Here is a 22,989-nt window from a genome sequence, read left to right as displayed (position 1 = left end):
GAGAAAAAAATATTAGCTACTTAATATTTTATCCAATATGTTAAAATTTGTACCTAATTCTGAAAGTTGACATACCAGGAATATTTATATAAACAGTAATCTATCCACTGTCTGCCAAACAATTGGTACAGCAACTAAGAGGCACATCATGTTGGTAGAATTAAATAGTCATAGCACAAGTGCAATTTATATTTGCATTAGTAATATTGATAGGGAGTTAATGTCTATGATACTTGATAAAATGGTTTTGTTCTCTTCAGCTCAATTATACTGTGGCATGAAGGACAGTGATTTGAACAAGTTCCTGTAAAAGTAACAAAGCTCCTAAACCAGCAGGTGAGAGCTAGATAAATATAATAGCTATCATTAGGAAAATTTGGTAATTAAATGTTTACAGCTAATATTGACTTTTTGTCTGTGGTTCTAAACATAATGCATTTATTATGCACCAGCAGAGGCTGATTGTCATGTTGGACAGGTGAAATTTTTAAAAAGATGGAAAAAAATAAAATAAAACCCAGAAAAATTAAAGAGTTCTCTTGTTACCTCACCCTCACTCATTACTATCAAAATAATATTTTTGGCGCATTATCTATAAATGACTTTTTAGAACATCCTTTTGTTCTTACTTTTATGAAAACACTAAGTTTTTATTCCTCTGTTTCTTTGACTCCATCTCTAAGCCCATCTTCAGCCTGACTCTCTTCCCCATATACCCAGTGCCAAGTCATGAGGAGTTGTTCATCTGCACATTTCAGGATAGCTCTGTAGGCAAGTCCTTGGCCTAGTGAAGCATCATTACACTATAGTCTGATGTCTGTGTGCCTGAGGAAGAGATAAATTCTTCTGAGAAAATACTCATTGTGTTATAGCATTTACATAGCTGCCAAATGTCACATTTATTTTAAAATTTTCATTATTTAATATCTGCTGGAATGGGATAACATTTTTAAGCTGAGATTAGGAAGTGGGAAAGTGAACTGGGCACTAAAGGTTTGAGAACATAAAAAAATCTCAAAATATGTCAGAGAATGTTTTGAAGATGTACAAAAATTACTCAAAAACTACTGTGCAAACAACACAACAACAACAAAAAAACAAACTACTGCGCCATTCAAGTGAAAGTATCTACGCCCCCCCCCCAAAAAAAAAGATCTTCCTCCACAATTACCTACTCAGAAGTAAGCCTGTGAATTAAGAATGAATTTACAGAAAGAGATGAAGATGTGGCAAAGACCCAACACAACTTAGATCCTAATAAGTTACTACTCTTCTGGGCAACTCCCAAGGGGTATCTGCTAAAAGAACACAATGTATAAAAATACTCTAAGTCATTTTCAATCTTTGTCCTAAACATTGCTGAATTATAAGAGGCTACAGAACCCTTTTACCCATTCATGACAAAAAACCTTTTTCTTTTCTTTCCTGCTAATGCCAAACCAGCTTCTTATATCTTATAACTCCAAATAAGAACAAAGTTCTGACATGGAGGAATATCCATGTATTGTTGCATAAGAGACCAAACAAGAATATAAGTGCAAGAACCTTTAAAACTTCATACATCTCTGCAACAAAGGGGAGATGCTTGACATGTACTATCCTTTATTTGACAAAATATATGACCCTTATTTGAGATAGAACCTAGCATATTGGTATAACTAAGTATAGTTGCAAGATGAGTTAAGTGTGCCAAAAGAAAAGAGAGCTTATTCAAAGGAAGGAAGAGAGAAGAGAACAGAAGGGAGGAGAAGACAAACAAATAAACAAACAAAAACTTGGTATACCTAGAAAAGGATACAAATACTTAAGTATGGAAAGGTCAAAGTTATCAACCCGATTTAATTAAAACAAGTCTAACCCAAAATATATTAATTCAATCTATCAAAGATGAATATTAACAAGATGTTCAAAACTATAAGACAATAGAAATAAATAATATATAAGAATGTCCCAATACTCCTAACAATAGACATCTTCAAAGAAATTTTACACATATGGAGAGTGGGAAGAAATTTTCACAGTACAGGAGAAGAAAAACATATCAATCAAAAACACTGCACCTAGCAAAGCTAACCTTTAGAAATAAAGGAGAGATAAGGGGATTAGTAAAAAATAAAAGCTAATAGAATATATCTTTACCAGCCCTATTCTATAGAAAATACTAGAGAACTCTTCAAACTGAAAGAAATAAAAATCTTAATGGAATAAACAAGGAAAGTGATAAAACTCACTGGTAAGATTAAATATATAGACAAATTCTTTGGCTGGTAATATAGCTCAGTTATAGAACCCTTCCTAGCATGCACAAGTCTCTGGTTTAACCCTGAGTACCACATTTTTTTAAGAAAGTATAATTATGGTTGGATGCACTGGAAGACCCCTGTAATTCCAGTGACTCAGGAGGCTGAGTCAGGAAGATCACAATTTCAAAAACAGTCTCAACAACTTAACGAGGCCCTAAGCAACTAGGCAAGATCCTGTCTCAAAATAAAAATAAATAAATAAAAATATCTAGGAATGTGGCTCAGTGGTTAAGTGCCCCGGGATTCAAAGTCAGGTACCAAACACAAAACAACAAAAAAGCAAGATTATGTAGATAGATTCAGAATTCTCTAATATTATAACATAGTGCATAAACCAATCATTACTTTAATATGAAAACTAAAATCAAAACAAATAATAATAACTGCATGAATATAGTAACAGTTATTCAACATAAAATATATAAAATATAATTTCAAAACTCAAAATTTGGGGAGAAATGGAATGCAAATAAAATATTATTATTGATATATTTCTCTAAGTTTTTTAAAAATGTCTGAACCTGATAATCACCGTAAATTGCTGTCTTTTCAAGACAGTTTCTTATAATTAAAAAAAAAAAAAATATTTGTGTAAGCCTTAAGAAAATAAAAAAATCAACAGCCATAATAGATGATTAAAAAATAATCAAGGGATCAAAAAACCTCTAGTACAGCAAATCATTTCAAGAGCAAGGCTTTATAAGAGAGACAGATAGAAAGAAAGAAAGAAAGAAAGAATGAATTAATGAATGAATGAATGAATGAACGAACTAGAATAAAACTAGAAAACATGTTGCCAATAGTTATAGTGCCTAAGAACTTACTTATAAATATTTCCTGGAATATAAACAGATTAAGTTTTTCTATTGGAAGACCTAAAGTTCTGAACATATTTAAAAGAAACTCAACTATATATAGCTGATAAAAAATTCACTTTATATCTAATGACATAAATATATTGAAAGTGAAGAGATGGAAGAAATAATTATATGCAAATGAGACCTGAAGAAAAAAGCAGTAATAGCCACACATATCAGGTAAAATAGGTTTTAAGCCCAAAGCAAAAAAAAGTTACAACAAAAGGGAATTACACCATATAAGTCAAATACATAAGGCAAATATTGAGAGAAACAAAGGGAGAGATAGACTGCAATATAAAACGATAGGGGAATTTAATACATCATGTTCACCAATGGACAGATCATCCAGACAGAAAGTCAAGACAAAAATGATTGATTTCAAATGCACCTTAGGACAAACAGGCCAAAATAACATGCACAGAGTTTTCTGTCCAACAATTGCAGAATACACTTTCTTCCGTTTAGAACTTAGAACATTCTGCATAATAGATCACATGACATGTGGACCACAAAAGGCTCAACAACAACAATAAAAAAAAGAAAATCATATTGAGTGTCTTTCCCCACCACAAGACAATAAAATTAGAAATCAATAACAGTAGAAAATAGTAATATCAAAACAAAGAATATCCCAGTATCAAAAACTATGCAACTATATGGAAGTTAAACAATATCAAAACTGCATAACTATGGTTGGGGCTGTATCTCAGTGGTGGAGTGCTTGTCTTGCACATATGAGGCACTGGGTTCAATCCTCAGCACCACATAAAAATAAGTAAATCAAATAAAGATATTGTGTTCATCTACAACTGAAAATATTTTTTTAAAAACTATGCAAATGTATGGAAGTTAAACCACATAACTTTGAACAACCATTTGATCAAGGAAGAAATTAAAAGTAATGAATAAATGTCTTGAAACAAATAAAATTGTAGATGCATTAAACAAAGCCAAGAGATGCAGCAAAAGGGATATATATAAGGAAGTGGGTAGAAATCAATGCCCGTATCAAGAAGCAGAAAGATCTCAAATTAAAAATTGAAAAAAAAAAACAGTTTAAGCAAAGAGTGATATGCTTAAATAGGCATTTCTCAAATAAAGATCTAAAACTGGCTAATAGTTATAATAAATGCTCACATTAAATAAATGCTAACATTAAGAAAACATCAAAAACATCAGAAAACATCAAAAGCCACAATGAGAGATATCAACTCAATGTAACTATTATGGCAATTAAAACAAAAAACTAATGATAAAAATTGTTGGTGAGCATGTTGAGAAAAGGAATGTAAATTAGAATGTAAATGGGAATGTAAATTAGAACATCTGTATGCAAAATAGTATGGAAAATCTGCAAAAAAAAAGAAAGAAAGAAAAGAAAATAGAACTATATTATCTAGCAGTCCCACTACTAAGATACTATCTAAAATAATTGGAATCAAAATTTAAGGAGATAGTGCACTCCCATTTTCACTGTAATACTATTCACAATGAGAACCACCTAAGTGTCCATTTACTGAAGAATGGATGAAGAAAATGTGGTACATGTGCACAGTGGAATGCTATTCAGCCATTGAACAATAGAATCCTGTGAAATGACATGGATGGAAGTAGAGTAATATTTATGCTAAGAGAAATGCCAGACAGAGGAAGACAAGTACCACATGATGTTATTCATGTGGAATATAAAAAAATTATCCCCATATAAATTCAAATAGAAGTGGTGGTTACCAGTTTCTGGGGAAGAGGTCATAGGATTGGATGGAGAATAGATTATCAATGAACACTGTTATGGTTTAGATATAGTATCACTCAAAACTTCACATGAGATAACGTAAGCGGGTTTGGATGAGAAATGATTGTGTTATAACCTTAAATGAATCAGTGGATTACTCCCTGATAGGGTTAACTGGTGGTAACTGGAGGCAGGTAGAATGAGGCTGGAGGAAGTGGTTCATTTCCAGTGGGCCAGGGGCTATATATAGTGTAAATAAGGGAGATATTGCCTCTAACACCACCATCACCATTTGACCATTGTTATGGACCTGATCTGGGAGGCAACAGTTGATGTTGATATATTAATACCAGATAGTGATCAAGAACAATGAATATTTTTACCATTTTAAATTGCATCAATGTCAGATTTTTCTAACATGAAGATTTTGCTGATGATGCAGTTCATTTTAAAAACTATTAAAATATCATTACAGGAAATGCATAAGTGATACCACCATTATAATTATGTGCATGTTATTTTGTTTTGCTTCTTTCATTATATTATAAGCTATCTAATACTCAGTCTTATCTGAAATGTCACAGGAGTGATATTGATATTTGTCAGCTACAGGAAATTATACAATGAGTTATGCTATCCTAATATAAATCAGTGTGTGAGATTTCATTATATGTGCATGAAGCTGATACATAGATTTATATTGGGTTTATTTTCATTTATAAATAAATGACATTACTGCCAAAATAATTGTTTGAAGATATTTTGTCAAACATGTTCTTGTTCATAGGTTTAAATCTTTTATTATATAATTCTTTTTTTTTCTTTTTTCTTTTGTAAAGGGAATTGAATCATTGAACCACATCCCCAGCCCCCCTTTTTTAAAAATTTTATTTTGATACAGAGTCTCACTAAGTAACTTAAGGCCTTGATAAATTGTTGACACTGGCCTCCTGCCTCAGCCTTTCAAGCCACTGGGATTGCAGGCATGCATGACTGTGCCTGGCTATATGAATTGATATTTTTGTGACACACAAACACACACACACACACACACATACACACACACAAATATATATATTTCTATTTCACTAGTGTCATGCATGTAATGTTTTATATATATGAATCCATATATATATATATATATATATATATATATATATATATATATATATATATATATATATATATATATGTATACATTTAAAGAAAGCAATGTATGTTTTGCTTTTTAATCTGTTGTGTGAATTTTAATGACTTCTTTTTTTTAATGACTTCTAATGTGACAAAATGTTTGCATCATTGCTAATATGTCTTAAACCACTTAAAAGCATAATAGGTTGAGATCATCCTAAGTGAAATATTCACTTCATTAAAACCTATTATATGAGCATTCAAGTAACATATTTATGATATAATATTTGAAGCACTTATTCCTCACAGTAACATTTGTTTTTCTTCGTTTTGCAAAGGGAAGCACACTTATTTGTCTGCTTTCCAAAGACGCATGGTAATGAAATTCACACTTAAAAATATGTGTGCTTAAAATGGATATAAGGTCATATATTATAGTTTCTTAGACTATATTTCTATGATACAATGCCATCTTCTGATTGATGGAGTGGTAGATTGCTTAATACAGGGATGACTGAAGATATTTTTCTCAAGATACATCCTTCACTTTACTGAAACTCAGAAGAATATATTTCCAGCAATGTCATTGATGTTTTTTGGTTCTCACATCAACTGTCATATATATACCACTTTCAATGTAGGCCATGGAAGAAGTGCATTTAAAATGTAGAAAATCTGAGATTTATCCAAATTAGGTTAACATATGTGGATATATTCTTGCTTAATTTTATGTCACTGAAAAAAAAAAAAACAGAAAAAGTAACAATAGCACAATATTTGTACTAGTAGTAATAGAATTGAAACAACTTAAAAATCTTAGGGATAGGATTATGATAAGGAAATACTTATGCTTAATACATTAAAATTAAGGTGTTTGGGAATTAATGTCTAACACATGGCAAGTAAGTAAATTAACTTTCATGTATAGTCACCTAACACATCCGAATATAGACCTAAACTTCTCAAGGGAAGAAAATAAAATGTGAGCAATCCAAGGTTGTTTTCACAGGTTGACACAGAATGTAATCAGACTAAGGTGATATTTCACTGTGGATTCAAAGTGTATTTCTCTGATGGTTCATAAATATTGAATTTTTTAATATATTTCTGGTGCTATAACATTATCAAGGGAAAATTTCACACAGTTTGCTGGTCACAACATTTGATCACATCTTTACTGAATATTTTCCTTTAATCCTCATGGAAGTGCATATGTCTATTAATTTCAAATTGAACCAGAATTATGGACCTGAACATTCACTAATGACTATAGTGATGTTTCATTTTATGCGTCAAATTGTTTGGGTTAAGGGATGCTCAGAAAGCTGCAAAAATTTTGTTCATGGGTATATCATGAGGGGTGTTTTTAGAAGGCATTGGCATTTAAATTGGTAGACTGAATAATAAATATCTTACTTAAACAATGGAACTAAGAAAAATCTTCTGCATCTGTTGTCTGAAAAGAACAATGTTGCAAAGGGAAAGCTAGTTCTTCTTAATTGAACTGAGTCATCCATCTTCTCTTGCCCTTAGAGCTCACAGTTTCTAATACCCAGGGCCACACTTTGTCACTTGTACCATCAACACCCCATTCTGTTCATCCCTAGTGTCAGATGTTCAGACTCAGAATGAAAATTACACCATTGGATTTAAAGGTTTTCAGAATCCATCTGAATTATATACAACTAGTTTTGATGGCTCTCCAGCTTAAAAATGACAAACTTCAATTCTCAGTCATCATAATTGCCTGATATGTATATACAAATATATATAATGCATATGTAATATATTTATGATATTTATATTTCATATAATGATTATATTCTACTGGAGGACTTTGAATGATAAAGATTTTGTTACCAAGAGAGATGATAGAAGAGAATTTTAAGAATGAGTTTTTTAACTTGTCAATGGATTTTCTGAAATTGGTTTTCTAATCTGACTCAATATAAAGATTGCAATTAACTTTTCTAGTATTCAAAAGAGCACTGATAGTTCATGTAATGCTCTGGCAATGTAAACATGCAAATGACTTCTATAAATAATCCTAATCAACCACTTATTTGAAGCAAAAAGTGAAATGATTCTCTAGATAAATTTTGAACATTTTTGGAAAGCTCAGATTCATACTTGTCACTGGCTGGCTGCTTCTAATATTATTAGAAAAATTAATGAAAGAAAAGGACATGGTCAGTTATAGGGCTGTATAAAGGACCCAGTAATGTCTAGGTGTGCTCTGAAGGATAGCCTGATCCCATGTACTAACAGAACTAAAATTGCTGAACATCAAATGCAGAAACTCATCCAGGGATGAGTTTTATTCAGCAATTGGCTGAATAAAAAGGCTCATCAGTTTTTTGACCTTCCTGGGTTTCTCCTGTTAAAGTAAGTGCACTGAGTAGGAAAGAACTGAATCCTGTTAAATGGAATAGATACATGTCAGAAGAAAGTGATAAAGCTACAGATTTTTAGCTTCAAAAAGCTGATGATTATTTTTTCCCCCATTGGATGCAATCACCTGATAACCAGTAGAAGCAGCCTTCCCATCCTCAATGGAACTGGACTCTCCACTCTCATGAAAGGTGGTCTATACAAACCTAGTAATGATCTCCTCCTCATCCACAGATGTATCCTCCTTTACCTATATTTGAAAGGATTCACCCTGCATTGTGAAAACAAGGGAATGGCCTTCCCACAGGCAACTATCTTCCAAGACAGACTTTCTTCACTGCCCATCCATCTCCCCCCCGCCACCCCACTCAAAACTGCAAGGAGACCCAAGTCTTTCCTGGTCACAAAATTGAGTTAGAAGATTGTTACAGATTTCTTACCTACCATGCATGATGTCTTGGGTTTGATCCCCAGCATTGTAAAAAAAAATGAATAAATAAATTAATCAAAAATATGACTCATGAGGAGGAGTGCTATGTTCCAAAATAATTACTTGAATTTTCAAGTATGTACAAGTAGAAAACTGGAGACCATATTTGGAAATGTCTATTAAAGATTTAATATAGTAACGGAAGGAACACAATGTTGAGCTAGGATGGTTTTATTAAGCAGATAATATGCATCTAGTGTTGCAAAACCAACAGGTATAAAGTGATCAAATAGTTGAGTTGGCACCTTAGATATAGAAGAATGAATGACTTCCCCTTTTATAACTTGAAATGGCTAATCTCAGTTTCTTGTGGAGAAGAAGGATTCAAAGGAATACGGAAATTGGACACTGAGATTGTTTTCATCATTCAAGAAATGTCCATCTACAATGGGAAGTTACTCATGACATACATTTAACCAGTATTTTGAGATATAAAAATTCATAAGCATTTCCCAACCATTTTGGTCAAGTTCAAAAATCACTGATCTTTTGGTCAGAACATACAGAGAAGCATTAGGCACTTAACTGGAAAGCTTAAAAACAAGGATAGTTAAAAGATGCTATGGTGGGAGGGGGCCAGTGACCACACTCATTTTTCAAAGACATTGTAAGCATATGGTATTTGTGAATGTCTTCCTCCAAATTGTGTGTGTTCAGACCTTAACTCCCCAATTCATGTTAGTGGTATTTTGAGAGTCTGGGAAGTATGAGATATTTTAGGGTTTCCCATAGAAAGAGAACCAATAAGAAATAAAGATTTCTTCAGTTGACTCACATGATCACATGATGAACAGTCCCACAATGGTTGCCTGCAGTCTGAGAAGCTGAGAAATTTGGTAGCAAATAAATTCAATTAATTCACAAACCTCAAAATGAGAGAGAGAAAGAGAGAGAGAGAGAGAGAGAGAGAGAGAGAGAGAGAGAGAGAGAGAGAGAGAGAGACTAATAATGCAGCACCAATCTGAGGCAGAAGACCTGAATTATGTCTGGAGATACACTGGTATAAGTTTGCACTCAAAGGCTGAAGAATTTGGAGTCTGATATTTCATAATTACTCAAGTGTTGTTAAATTTGTATGAGTTTTCCTTTTATTCTGCCTTTTCATTCCATATGAGCCCCCAGAATCCTTGATGGTGACACCTACATTCAGGGCATGTCTTCCTCTCTCAGCTCACCCACATTCCAATGTTATCTAGAAATATCCTCACAGATACTCTCAGAAGTATGCTTGCCAATATTCTAGGCAAACCTCAATCCAGTTGATACCCCAAATTAGCCATTACATAAGTATAATGTAAGTTCATGAGGGTGGGGTGTCCAATGATGATATTAGTGGCTTTGTAGGAAGAAGAAGAGAGACCCAAGCTAGCACACTTTATTTTTCTTGCCAGGTGGTACCATCTGGCATATTATGGTACTTCAAAAAGCCTTTACAAGATGCTAAGTAGATGCTGGCACCATGTTCTTGGAATTTCCAGGCTGCAGAACTATGAGCCAAATGAACTCCTAGTCCTACAAATTACTCACTTTCTGGTACTTAGTAATATTATGGCAAAGAATTAACAGAAATTTGGTATTCAGAAGTGGGGCTATTTCTCTTAAAGTACCTGAAAATGTGGAAGTGTTTATAAAGGTTAGAAGTGAATACTGAAAAACGTTTATATTGCCATAATTGGAGCAATAAGGGAGATTCTGGCAAGTGCTTTGTGAAAGAAGTGAACGGAGAAAATCTGAAACTTCTTAGAGAATATCTAAGTGATCATGACCAGAATGTTGACAAAAATGTGAATGGTGAAGGTCATTTTCATATGGTTTCAAATGGAACCTAGCAATAAGACTTTGGAAATTGTAGTTAAGGCCATCTTTGTTATAAAACAGAAAAGCACTTGACTGCATTGTGCACATGACTTAGCACATTAAGGACTGCAGATTTAGGGGCAATAAACTAAGGCATTTGGCAAAAGAAATTACTAAGCAGCAAACTATTCAGGCTTTTATGTGGCTACTTTTAACTGTTTAAAATAAAATGAAAAAAGCAAAAAGAAGATTTAAACCAGAAAAGTAATTAAAAATAAACAGAGGCATTTGAAAAATTCTAAGCTTGTCTATGTGGTAGAAAATCCAAGATTCTAGGAGAATAAACCAAGGATATAAACTAGAAACTGCTTGCTAGTGAGATTAGTATGAATAAATGCAATCATCAAGATAATGAGAATCTTAAGGGTAGCTTCAAGGCTACCACTTTCAGCACAGTCCCAGTGATCTAGCAGACAACATGATTTTGGAGGATGAGTAAGGACATTCTCCATTGAATCACTGCCCTGGACCACCCTGAGTCTCTTTATCCTGCATTCTGGTGTAGCTATCCAACTGCTAGTCAAGTGACCTTATGTATAAATCAACTCATTGCTCTAGAAGACACAAGCTATCAAACTTGGCAGAGTCCCTATGTTGTTATTTCTGCAAGCCTGAATAATGTAAGATCTTGACTTACTGTTGCTTCCATTATTGAATTTTGAACTACTTTGCTAATTTCTACCTTTTGCAATGTGTGTCAGTTCTATGTCTGTCCTAACATTGAAGTTGTGAAGTAGAGAACTTGTTTTAATTTTATAGCTCATAGCTGGAGTGAATTTACCCCAGGATGATTTATGCCTTATGTGCCTGATTCACAAAATAATCTGAATTTTGGATTTTTTATTTGACACTGAAATTAATTAAGACTTTACAGACACAGAGCTAGAAAACATGTATTTTCCATGTGTTAAAAACATGAAATTGGGGCTGTGGTGAAAAATGCTGTCGTTTTTATGTCTCCCCCAAATTTCATGAGTTCCATTTAATTCTCAATTTCACATATCAATGATATTTGGAGATGAGGGTTTTGTGAAGTAATTAGGATTAGATGAGGTCATGAGGGTGAGGTTTTATAAGCAGATGGAGGAGGCCCAACCTGGCACATTTATTTTCTCACAGAATCTCCAGAAGATAGCATCAGCATGTTCTTGTGCTTTCTGGAATCCAAAACTGGGAGACAAGTAAACTTTCAGGTTTTAAATAAACTTTTGTTATCCAGGTTCTTGTTACAGCAACAGCAACTGGATTAAGAAAGCATAATTACTATAATAGATTGCAGAATGAAACTACCAGAGTAGACTGACTCACACAGTCCTATGGTTTGTCATGGTGTTCCTAGAAGAAAAAATGGATGAAGTCTAATATATTCTGGTTTCAATTTTATAAGCAGAAAAGTGCCAGGCCAAATGAACAAAAGTCTAACTCTAATCATAAAAAAAAAAAAAAAAAAATAGAGTTAGTGTCTCTCAATCAGTTCCCAGGCCTGATGCAATTTACAGACAAAGAACCACCTGAATAAAGGGAAAAATGAGTGCCTTCATGAAAGCTCCATAGTAAAATGCCCAAATCTATACTGTTAATTTTCTACCAGCTCTATTAAAAAGAACTATGCGTTAGGGTAAAGGAAATGGTGGGATCATTGGGACACTAATTAGCTCTATTCTTTAAGCAGACATTGACTCCATGAAATCCAAGTCATCACTGTGGTCAACTAATTGAAGATCAAATTTACAGGGATCAGTAATCACTGGGGTTTAGCTCAAGTTTATATCCAAGTGGGTACCAAGAGATTATAAACTTATCCTACAGTAATTTTCTCAGTCTCAAAATGCACAAGTGAAAAAAGTTAACAGTTTGCAGAATGCTCATGTTTGTTTCCTGACCTGTAGTGTGAGGGCTAATATGATTGCAAAGTCCAAGTGAATGCCATTTGAACTGCCTCTGCTTCCTGGTTATAGTGACATACACCTATAATCTCAGAGGCTTGGGATGCTGAGGCAAGAGGATCCTGAGGCAGGAGGATCCTGCGTCAGGAGGATCACAAGTTTGAGACTGGCCTCAGTAATTTAGCCAGGTCATTAAGCAATTAGTGAGAACTTGCCTCAAAATAAATAGATAGATAGATAGACAGATAAGTAAATAAATAATTAAACAAACAAATGGGCTTGGGATGTGGCTCAGTAGTCAATCAACCCACGGTTTCAATCTCTGATCTCCTTCCCCAAAAAACAAACAAAAAAAAAAAAAAAAGAAGAAGAAGAGAAAAAAGAACTGCTTCTACTTCAGAAATATCACATATAAATAAGGAAAACAAAGATTAATTCCTTTATCATTAACTTGAAAGATGCTGGGGTAGTGAGTTCATCTATATTCCCACTAAACTCGTCTTCTGTGTAGTCTCTGCAGAATACAAAAAGATATCAGATACTGGAATAGATTATCTTAAACTAAATTAAGAAGTGACCCAATTTTATCTTCAGTTAAAAATATGACTTCATTTTTTGAGTAAATTATCACACTCCCTTTTAACTGGTACTAAACTATTAATGTGAAAGATTCATTTTTGCTCAATTTTCTTGTTAATAAAGCCCACTAGAAGCTAGCTTGGATTTAGCTGGTAAATTCAAAAATGTATTTCCACTGTCCTACCTCAGGGTCATATCAACTCCCCAGCCTTATGTCATACTTAATTTTGTAGTGATATTCCGGTTGATGATTGTTATATTCCACAAAATATTACATTGGTGCCTAATGTTGATTGTACTAAACTGATGAGACCTTGATGATGAGAAGTAGCAACTGCTCTAGATTTACTAGTAAGACATTTGCATGTGAGAGGGTGATATTCAGCATCAGTGAACCCTCAATGTTTTTTTGCTTCAGTGAGATTTAGAGGTCTAGGTATTTGAAAGGCATTTTGAAATATCCCTTTTTAGGTGAAGAATAAGTTGGTATATTAATGGCTTCTCCCTTCTCCTCCAACCAAGAAAAAGGCACCTGGCCTAGGGGGGCAATTTGTGTTTTGGAGACAACGTATTTCTCATTTGTGAAATTTCATAAAGTACATGATTCAGTCCACGTTCTGAGTGAACCCATAACAGCAGAGGTTCCAAAACTGGCCCAGGCTGTTGTAAAAGCTGCTCTGCAGCTTATGCCATACAATACAATAGATGCAATGATGCTTACTGTCACTGGAAGATAGGGATGCCTTTTGTAGTTTTATGTAGGTTCTTTATTCATGAATTGCAAAGCTTTGTTATTCTCATAAATAACTGCTCTCCTTTCCTAGGGAGAGATTTTGGCCTGCTTTTTGGCTGTAGGAGAAACTGAGCACTTAATCATGGTCAAGAAAATCACCAGGTGACCTGAACTGTCCATAATAAACTGACCTATCTTACCCATAGGTCATAGAGTTTGGTCCACAATATCATCACCAACTTCGACCTTCATCATCAAATGAGTACAATTAGTAGGGCTCAAATAGATCTGGAAGGTACTACTATACAATTAATATGGGAGATATGCTCATTATTGCTATTTCTGCTACATTACCCTCTCCAGCTCAACTTGGACTTTTGGTTTCATGACAAGTTGCCTTTAATTAATTCACAAAGGAAGGAAGACTCAGAAGGTACATGATTCAGGAAGTCATCAGGTTCCTATTTCTGAAGGACAATGGAAAAGAGAAATTATCTAGCACAGAAAATTTCAGTGACTAAATGTTGGCTACACAGGTTTTTGGGAATAAAAAATAACTAAATGTGGGATTTTATATTGATTTATGTATGCACTGTGGCAAATGATTAGGCAAGAAAGTCAGGGATGTGAAATGAATATAAGAAATCTGATGACAAACTAATTTGGAAAATAAGTTACTGAAAAGACCTCTTCTAATGTGCAAGTATTTCTCAAACTTTCTGGTAAAGAACAAAAACTAGCTAAGGTGCATGCTGAAGGCATTGCATAATGTACAATAGAAGATAGTTATAAATACAAGGTATGAATAGGTTACCAGTTACTGAAATGAGGGCTAGAACTGTCATACACATTCCCTTCTTATATTATTAAGAATGTATTTCACACATATATGTATAATTATATATAATATTTACTATAAAATTTTCATACATACTATATATAAATGTCATTTTCCTATATTTCCCCTGTGTGACACAAGAAATATTGACTTTATTTCAGTACTTTAGTATTCTAATATTACATAATCATGCTTAACTTATGTAATATCATGAGAAAAATAAACATCAAAAAAGAATATTGCCTTTTGTTCTGGGAAAAAGAATGTGTTCTCTTTTAGTAGAATGTATGATACTTGTGTTCAGTAAGGAGTAATTATGATCTTGGTATTGTTGTTATTTGGATACTAAGTATGAGAGTGCCTAGCTACAGAGGTTGGGTTTGTGATGGTTAATTTTATGTATCAAATTGACTGAGTAAAGGATGTCCAGGTAGCTGGTAAACATCATTTCTTGGTGTATCTTTAAAGTTTATCAAAGAGATTATCTGACAAATTAGTACACTGAGTAAATAATAGACTGAATAAAGATTGTATGCTATTATGATTGTGGGGAATTATCATATAATTCATTTAAAGTTTCAATAGAACAAAAATATAAAGTACAGAAAAATTATCTCTAGTGGATCTGAGACTTTAATCTTCTCTGCCTTCAGGCATTGTGGTTCATTGTTCTGAGGCTTTCTTCTTAGTATTTCAGACACAGATCAAATTACACCAACAGAGCCCTTGGTTCTCCAGCTTAGAGAGAGAATAGAGGATGGGACATTTCCATAATTATATGAACCAACTTTCATGACAATTTTCTCGTCTTCCTTTTCTTTCTGTATATTTAAACATGTATCTTTGTACAGATTTGCACATCATAATACAAATATATACTCATAACCTATATATACATTTATACATATATACACATATATACATCCATGATTGACACACACACACACACACACACACACACACACACATATATATATATATATATATATATATATATATATATATATATATATATATATATATATGGGTTTTCCGTGGAGACTCCCTACTAATACAAATATTAAACCTGAAGGCTAGTGATATTTTATTCCTTTTTATTCTATCTATATCAATGTTTGAACTCTGCCTTCTTTATTCAGAGTTGTCAAGCATGCTATTCTGTACCTCACCCTCAACAATAGGATAGCTATTTGTTCAAAAATAACATGTTGATCTTATTTCAGAATCTTCTTTGATATAGAAGTTACAGAAGTATTGTGCTTATAATATTATTTAAAAGGAATTTTTTTCTTCTATGTTCCAGGGATGTTTCTTTTTTTTAATTTTATTTTTTTATTAGTTACACATGATATTACAATGATCTTGGCAATTCATATACTTGAATAATTGGGGTATAGTTTCTCATTTTTCTAATTGTACAGATTGCACAATCACACTGTTCATTGAGTAAAAGGAATTTTTTAAAAGAATGAAAACATACAAATTACCTCCTGGAACAAATATTTATTATCTTAGCATAGCCTATATATTACTACATGAAAATATCACTATATTGGATATGGATATATATATATATATATATATATATATATATATATATATATATATATATAATGTTTATATATTTATATATGTTTATAATATGTTAATTTGTTACATATTATATATATATATGTATATATATACATATATATATGTGTGTATATATATATACATACATATATATATGTGTATATATATATATATATATATATATATATATATATATATATACACACACACATACACACAGGAGTTAAAGATGTACCAATTTTTGAATAGATGTTCTCAAAATGAATTATTGTTTTCTCTCTGTATATTATTAAATGATCAATACTGAATCAAGGACAGAAAAACGATGTTAAATGAATTATGTCACTATATTTTAATGGAAAATTAGAAAATTAAAAATGTCACAATATTTTAAAACTAGAAAATGTATTTATGTAAGGTTTAATAATAAATGCCTTTACTACACAAATAAATGCAGTACAGAGGAACTAAAACAGGTATAAATTAATAAAAATAGTGTGTATTTGCAATGTTTTTTAAAATAAATAGCTATTAAAGGTTACTATAAAAATAATCTAATCTTCTTGTAATCTTTTAAATAGGAAGATTGTTCCTTGAAAATCACCACTCAAATAATTGAAATCATTCTGCCCACTATCTTGTTATTATTATATATGATTTTCTTCAAAATGTTTTTCAATTTAGTATCCATATTTCAGATAGATGATTAAAATAAACTAATTCATTATTATGTTAGTTGTAAATAAAACAAAACATACAAAATGTTCAGTTTTTTACTGATCAGTACTATTCTTTAAAGGTAAAGTTCATGCACTCATTGCTAATTTGTACAATTGCTTATTATCACATGTGAGCCAGAGGAAATCTTAAAATTTCAAGTCAGTTAGCTGGACATTTCTATAACCACCATATGTTATGGAAATAGTAAACAATTAGGTGAACAATCTCAAAGTTCTTATATAGTGTCAATATCTACTATTTGCTAAGTTTCTCTGCATAAAAAGTTGCTAAAATATCCACATTACTATTATCTTCTAAGTGATGGTTGAGTACATGTAGAATTACTAATATTATAGTAAAATTTGCATTTTAATTTGTTGTCATCTTGGTTTTCTCTATGATATTCAAAATTTAAATTCTTAAATTTACAATTCAACTTAAATTTTAGTGCAAATACATACAAGACATGTTTATAGACTGAATGAGTGCAATGTTCTTTCTAGAATATCTATGAATAACTTAGCAGCTATGCTTCACTGTTCAATATTCATATAAATTACTTTAAAAATTAAAAGCTGGACAAATGGTGCACACATGTAATCCTGGCTATTTGGAAAACTAATGCAGTTGTTTATGTAAGGCAGGAGGTTCATGACTTTGAGGCCAGCCTATGAAATTTAGTAAGATCCTGTCTAAAAATAAAAAAAAAAAATTGGAGCTAGGATTGGACCTCAGTTATAGAGCACATGATTAGAAGGTGCAAGGATCTAGGTTCAACTCCAAGAAAACACACACACACAAAAAAAAAAAAAAAAAAAAAAAAAAAAAAAAATAGGAAAGAGAAAGAAAAAAGTAAAGAAGTTGTGAGTATATTTCCAATATGACATCAAAAATTCCCAGTGAAAACATCACACAAATTATTGTGCACAACATTTCCACTCTTGTTCTCTCTTTTAGAATTCCCTTTATTCCATTTCCCTCAATTCCAAATAACTATTGTTGGGTTCAACATGTACCTCAGTAGTAGAGTGCTTGCCTAGAAGGCTGTTGGGCCTGGATTCATTCACCAGCTTCTTAAACACATGGACAGTGGAATGAATCTGATCTAAACTTTCCTGTGTACGTGTATGAATACCCCAGAGTGAAACTCACCATAATGCACATCCATGAGAAATTAATTAAAAAAAAAAAAAAAACTAGAAGTAAATAGCAGTTAGAACAGTGAAAAAAGAGAACAAGTGAGGGGAGAGGGAAGAGAAAGGGGAAGTGCTGGGGACTGAATTAGAATAAAGCATATTTCATGAATATATAATTACGTCAAAAAAATCTTAATGTTTTGATGTTATGTATAACTAAGAAAAACCAATAAAAATAATTTAAAGATTAGATAAACAAATAAAAATTATTTGCTATTTTTTAACTCAGTGGAAAGATAGTAGAATGAATTGCATATTACTTTCCTATATCCATATATGAGTACACTACCAATGTAACTCCATATCATGTACAACTAGAAGAGTGGGAATGTATACTCCATGTATGTATAATGTGTCATATTGTCATGACAAGAACAAATTAAAAATGAACTAATGACTCCTTCACAATTGGCACCTTGCCAGTATTCTAGCTTCTTGCAGATATAATCACCCTACAATTGTGCTTGAAATCTTTTGCATGCTTGCATCTCTGTTTTTTTTTTTTTTAATTTGTCCATCTTTCAGCTTTATATTTTGCCATCATGTATATAGACTATAGTGTATTTATCTATTAAATTATTTAATATTTGTTATGTATTCCTTTCTTACCCTGGCCTTTTAAAAATTAAAGTGTTGTTACAGATATATCGATGTGCTATTCATCTTATGATTTCACATGTATGTTACATATAATATGTATATGTTTTACATGTGAATATATAAAAATATATTAGATATAAATATGAGTGTATGTATATAAGTTTTGAATAAACACAAATATATACCTTATGTATGTTCATATATATAGATAAAGCTCTAAAATATAGAAAATGCTTTGTTTATTTGGTAGTCCAAATTTTCTGCCACACAATCTTATCTGAGCTTTCTCTTTTCAAGTAGTAACCAAGTAGTAGATGCAGAAATACAGATGTCTGTGAAGAGCCTGATGGGACCACCATCACCCTTGTGGTCAGGTCCATAGAAACCATACAAAACTTTGAAGCCAAATCCAAGTCAAGGAGAGCATCCCCCTCTTACAAGCAGAGTAAGATTATTTTCAAACAGCTGAAGAATAACAACACTCTCTCAGACTACAACACCCAGAAAGAGTCTACTTTGGACCTTTTTTCATCTGCAAGGCAGAATCATAAAATGTACTTCTGACAGCTTACCCACAAGCACAGCTGGGTCAATATGGTCTAACATAAGTTTCCATGTTGTCAGCTTCCACAAGAAGTAACATCACACTAGTAATTTCTGCTCCAAGAAGATAAAAAATTTGCTCAGAGCCACTCCTTCCTCTTCAGCATAGCCTCCTGCTTCAGCCACAGCTCTGAGACTTCATTGAGATTTCCCTTTAGTTGATTGTGAAGGTAAAAAATAAAAACAAATCCACTTTGATGGCATATATCTTTAAATGATTTTATATATATTAAAAAATTAAATTGTGTTTATGATTTATGAGAATTGAAATATTTTTAAAAATGAAATTCTTCTAAATTATATTATTCTATTTATATTTAAGGTACAGAAATGTATAGAACAAAAATCAAAAATTTCTATCCTTTTTTAACTGAGAAATATCACAGGTACTACTGGGCAGAAGGTCTCACTAATTGCTAAGGATCAACATGAAAGTGGGATCCTCTTGCCTCAGCCTCCATTTGCTGGGGTTACAGGCATGCACCACAGCACCTCCCTCATTACCTACTTTTAAAGTGATAGTCCAAAGATATTGAAATTTAATTTCTCAATAGGTGTTAGATCTTGAATTAAATGTCACTTCCAAATCCTGGGAATGTCTCTGGCTCCCCTCTTTCATATACACACAGATGAAATATCTCATAATTATATATATCATAAACATCATGATTGGTGGGATCATATTCTCACAATATATTTCTTGCTGAATTAACATAAGTCATTTCAAAGGAGAGCTTTCATCTTATTTGCTACATTAGTCAATCTAGTTGGTGTCTTAGGGTCAGCAATTGATTAAAGTAAAAGTTGTGCACATATACAAATTCTGTGTAACATATCTGTCAAATATAAGCTGTAACTTAGTGTTTCTCTCTAAAACCTTGGTTTGATTTTAAATAACATGACATAAGGCTATATTTATGATATTTTCTTGAAAAGGTTATTGAAAAACAACTTGTATGCTTCTATATTTAACTATGACTGTTTACTGCCTCTGCTTGTATTTGTTTTCTTCTCTCAAATTCTCCGTAAATGGCAATTGAAATAGATCAAATTATATTCCATGCTTGTATGATGATGTCAAAATGAAAAACAATATTATACATAACTAAAATGCACTAATAATTAAAAAAGGGTTTGATGCATTTTTATATAGTAAGGGGTAAATATAATTTATTTGAATTATAAAAAGGAGTGGGGTATTAACTGATGAGGTAATAATTTCTCAGTTATATGAGGACATAAAATAACAAACCATTTATCGAGACTTACTGAGAATTTACAATAATCAAGCAGATGACTAGTAAAATAGAAATAATAGAAAATTAGAAGCAGTCCCACACTTATAATCTTATATTTAAATTTGTCTAACTAATGTTTCAAATAACTACAAATAGTAAATAATTCTGAGACAATTGGTAAATCATTTAAAAAATTATGGTTTCTTAGTTTGAAATACATGCAACAAGTTGGAACTTGTTTTGTTTTTCAAAGTATAGGAAAAATATTAAATGAATACTAAATGTGTAGAAAAACACTGAATAATAGTTTAAATTAGGGAAGGGAAGAGATTTTTAAGGCACAAAAAGAACAAGCCACCAAGAAAAAATTAGAAATTTTGAATAAATTAGCATTAAATGTCTGAATAGTAAAATGTATATGAACAAAGCAAAATAAGATACTGTATACAGACAAATGCAATTAAATAATATTCAGAAACACCAAAAGAAATTAATGCTATTATCCAATCTTTTGGATCATAAAGAAATCCAATGCTAACCCAATCTTTTGCTATATCTGAATTTCACAGGATGGGTAATTTATAAAGAATACATACAACATTTTTTTTTATCCATTCATCCACTGATCTATACACAATAGCAAAATTATGATATCAATCAAGATTCCCTTCAGTGGATTTATGGATAAAGAAAACATGGTATATTATGCAGCCATAAAAAATATTGATGATTTTTAAAGGGAATTTTAAAAGTTTATTGAATATAATGTATTATGTATTCTCTATATAATCTTTGAGTGGATAGATATATAGGTAAACATGACAATGATTGATACAATATAAACTAACAATCATTAAATCTGTGTTTTCAGTATCTTGACATAGAATTTAAAATATTTTGGCAAATTGTTGTGAGCCAGGTTTTATGGGCAGTGACTAAACAGACTCCATTTTACACTGAGACTCCATATCATGTAAGAAATGCTTCTCCCATGGGAACATTCTGCCTCTGTACTCATCAAGAGTTACGTAGCATATCATGTTTGGCAACACAAAATGGCAATTCTTATACAATGAAAAATTGTTCTATTTTTTAGTTCCCATTTTTCTTGAACAGTATACCTTGTTAGAGATTAACTATCTAGACATTAGTAACCACACTTTAACTTGTACTCAGGTAGGGTTGTTTTGACCCACTTCCTCTGCTGTTTATGATTTTACATCTCATGACATTTGTTTATGGTTTTGAATGATAGCAACAGCCACTTATGATTAATATGGTTTTGGACTATAAAATATATACTCAAATCCCAGGAGGGGCTCAAAGGGTCTACACCTGCTCCTTGGCCCAGCAGTTGGTGGATCCAGACCACCAGCTGGTGAATAAAATTTCCGTCTCCTGATCAACTCAGTAATATATTGCAATCTCACCATAACAAAATACTAAATCAATTTTTAGCTTTTGCTAAAAAAATTTTGTTAAATATATTTTATATTGTAGCCATGCTAAGTATTTGATGGTTGAATTTGGTATACTTTTATATGTACAAATATTTTATGAAAAAATCATGCTTGAAATATTTAGTGAAAATAGGTTTTAAGTATATATCCTATACACTGACATCAAATTAAAATGAAATTCTATTTATAATAGTCTGTAAAAAAATTGCCCCCTGTGATGATACAGCAGACTGAATCATAGAAAATATGGAAGCATAGGAAAAAATGTGGTAATTATGGACATCCTTGTTAGAGTAGAAAACAATAGTCAGAAAAGTTTTAAACTAAATTTCTTTCTGTGTTTTATGATCTATAGAAAAATCTGTAATGAAAATAATTGAAAACATTTAAGTCCATTTCATTGAATAATTAAAATTACCATTTGGTCATCAATCGCTTCTCAACATACCTTAATAAAACAAAAATGAAATTTTTTCTCAGATATCATGGTAGCCTGTATTTAGTTTCCATAATAACAATGAAATAGAGGCTATTTTTGTTAAAATATCAGAGGGACATTATATCTGTATTTATGATGTATGGGGAAAGAGCCCAAGTAATGAAGTAAGAAGATCTGTGATTTTTTTAGTATAACCTAACTTAGCCTGTATTAATATTTTGTTGTGGAAGTAATTTTGACATAAAGTTAAAAACAAAAATCAATTTTTACTATATATGCATTCTATAGTTATTATTTTTAAGATATTTTACTACCATAAAGTCATATACCTTGGTGAACATGCAAGAAAGTACATAAT

The sequence above is a fragment of the Marmota flaviventris genome, chromosome Y (assembly GCF_047511675.1).
Source record: "Marmota flaviventris isolate mMarFla1 chromosome Y, mMarFla1.hap1, whole genome shotgun sequence".
Classification (NCBI taxonomy): domain Eukaryota; kingdom Metazoa; phylum Chordata; class Mammalia; order Rodentia; family Sciuridae; genus Marmota; species Marmota flaviventris.
The sequence above is the reverse complement of the archived record's forward strand: the minus strand, read 5'-3'. Positions refer to the sequence as shown.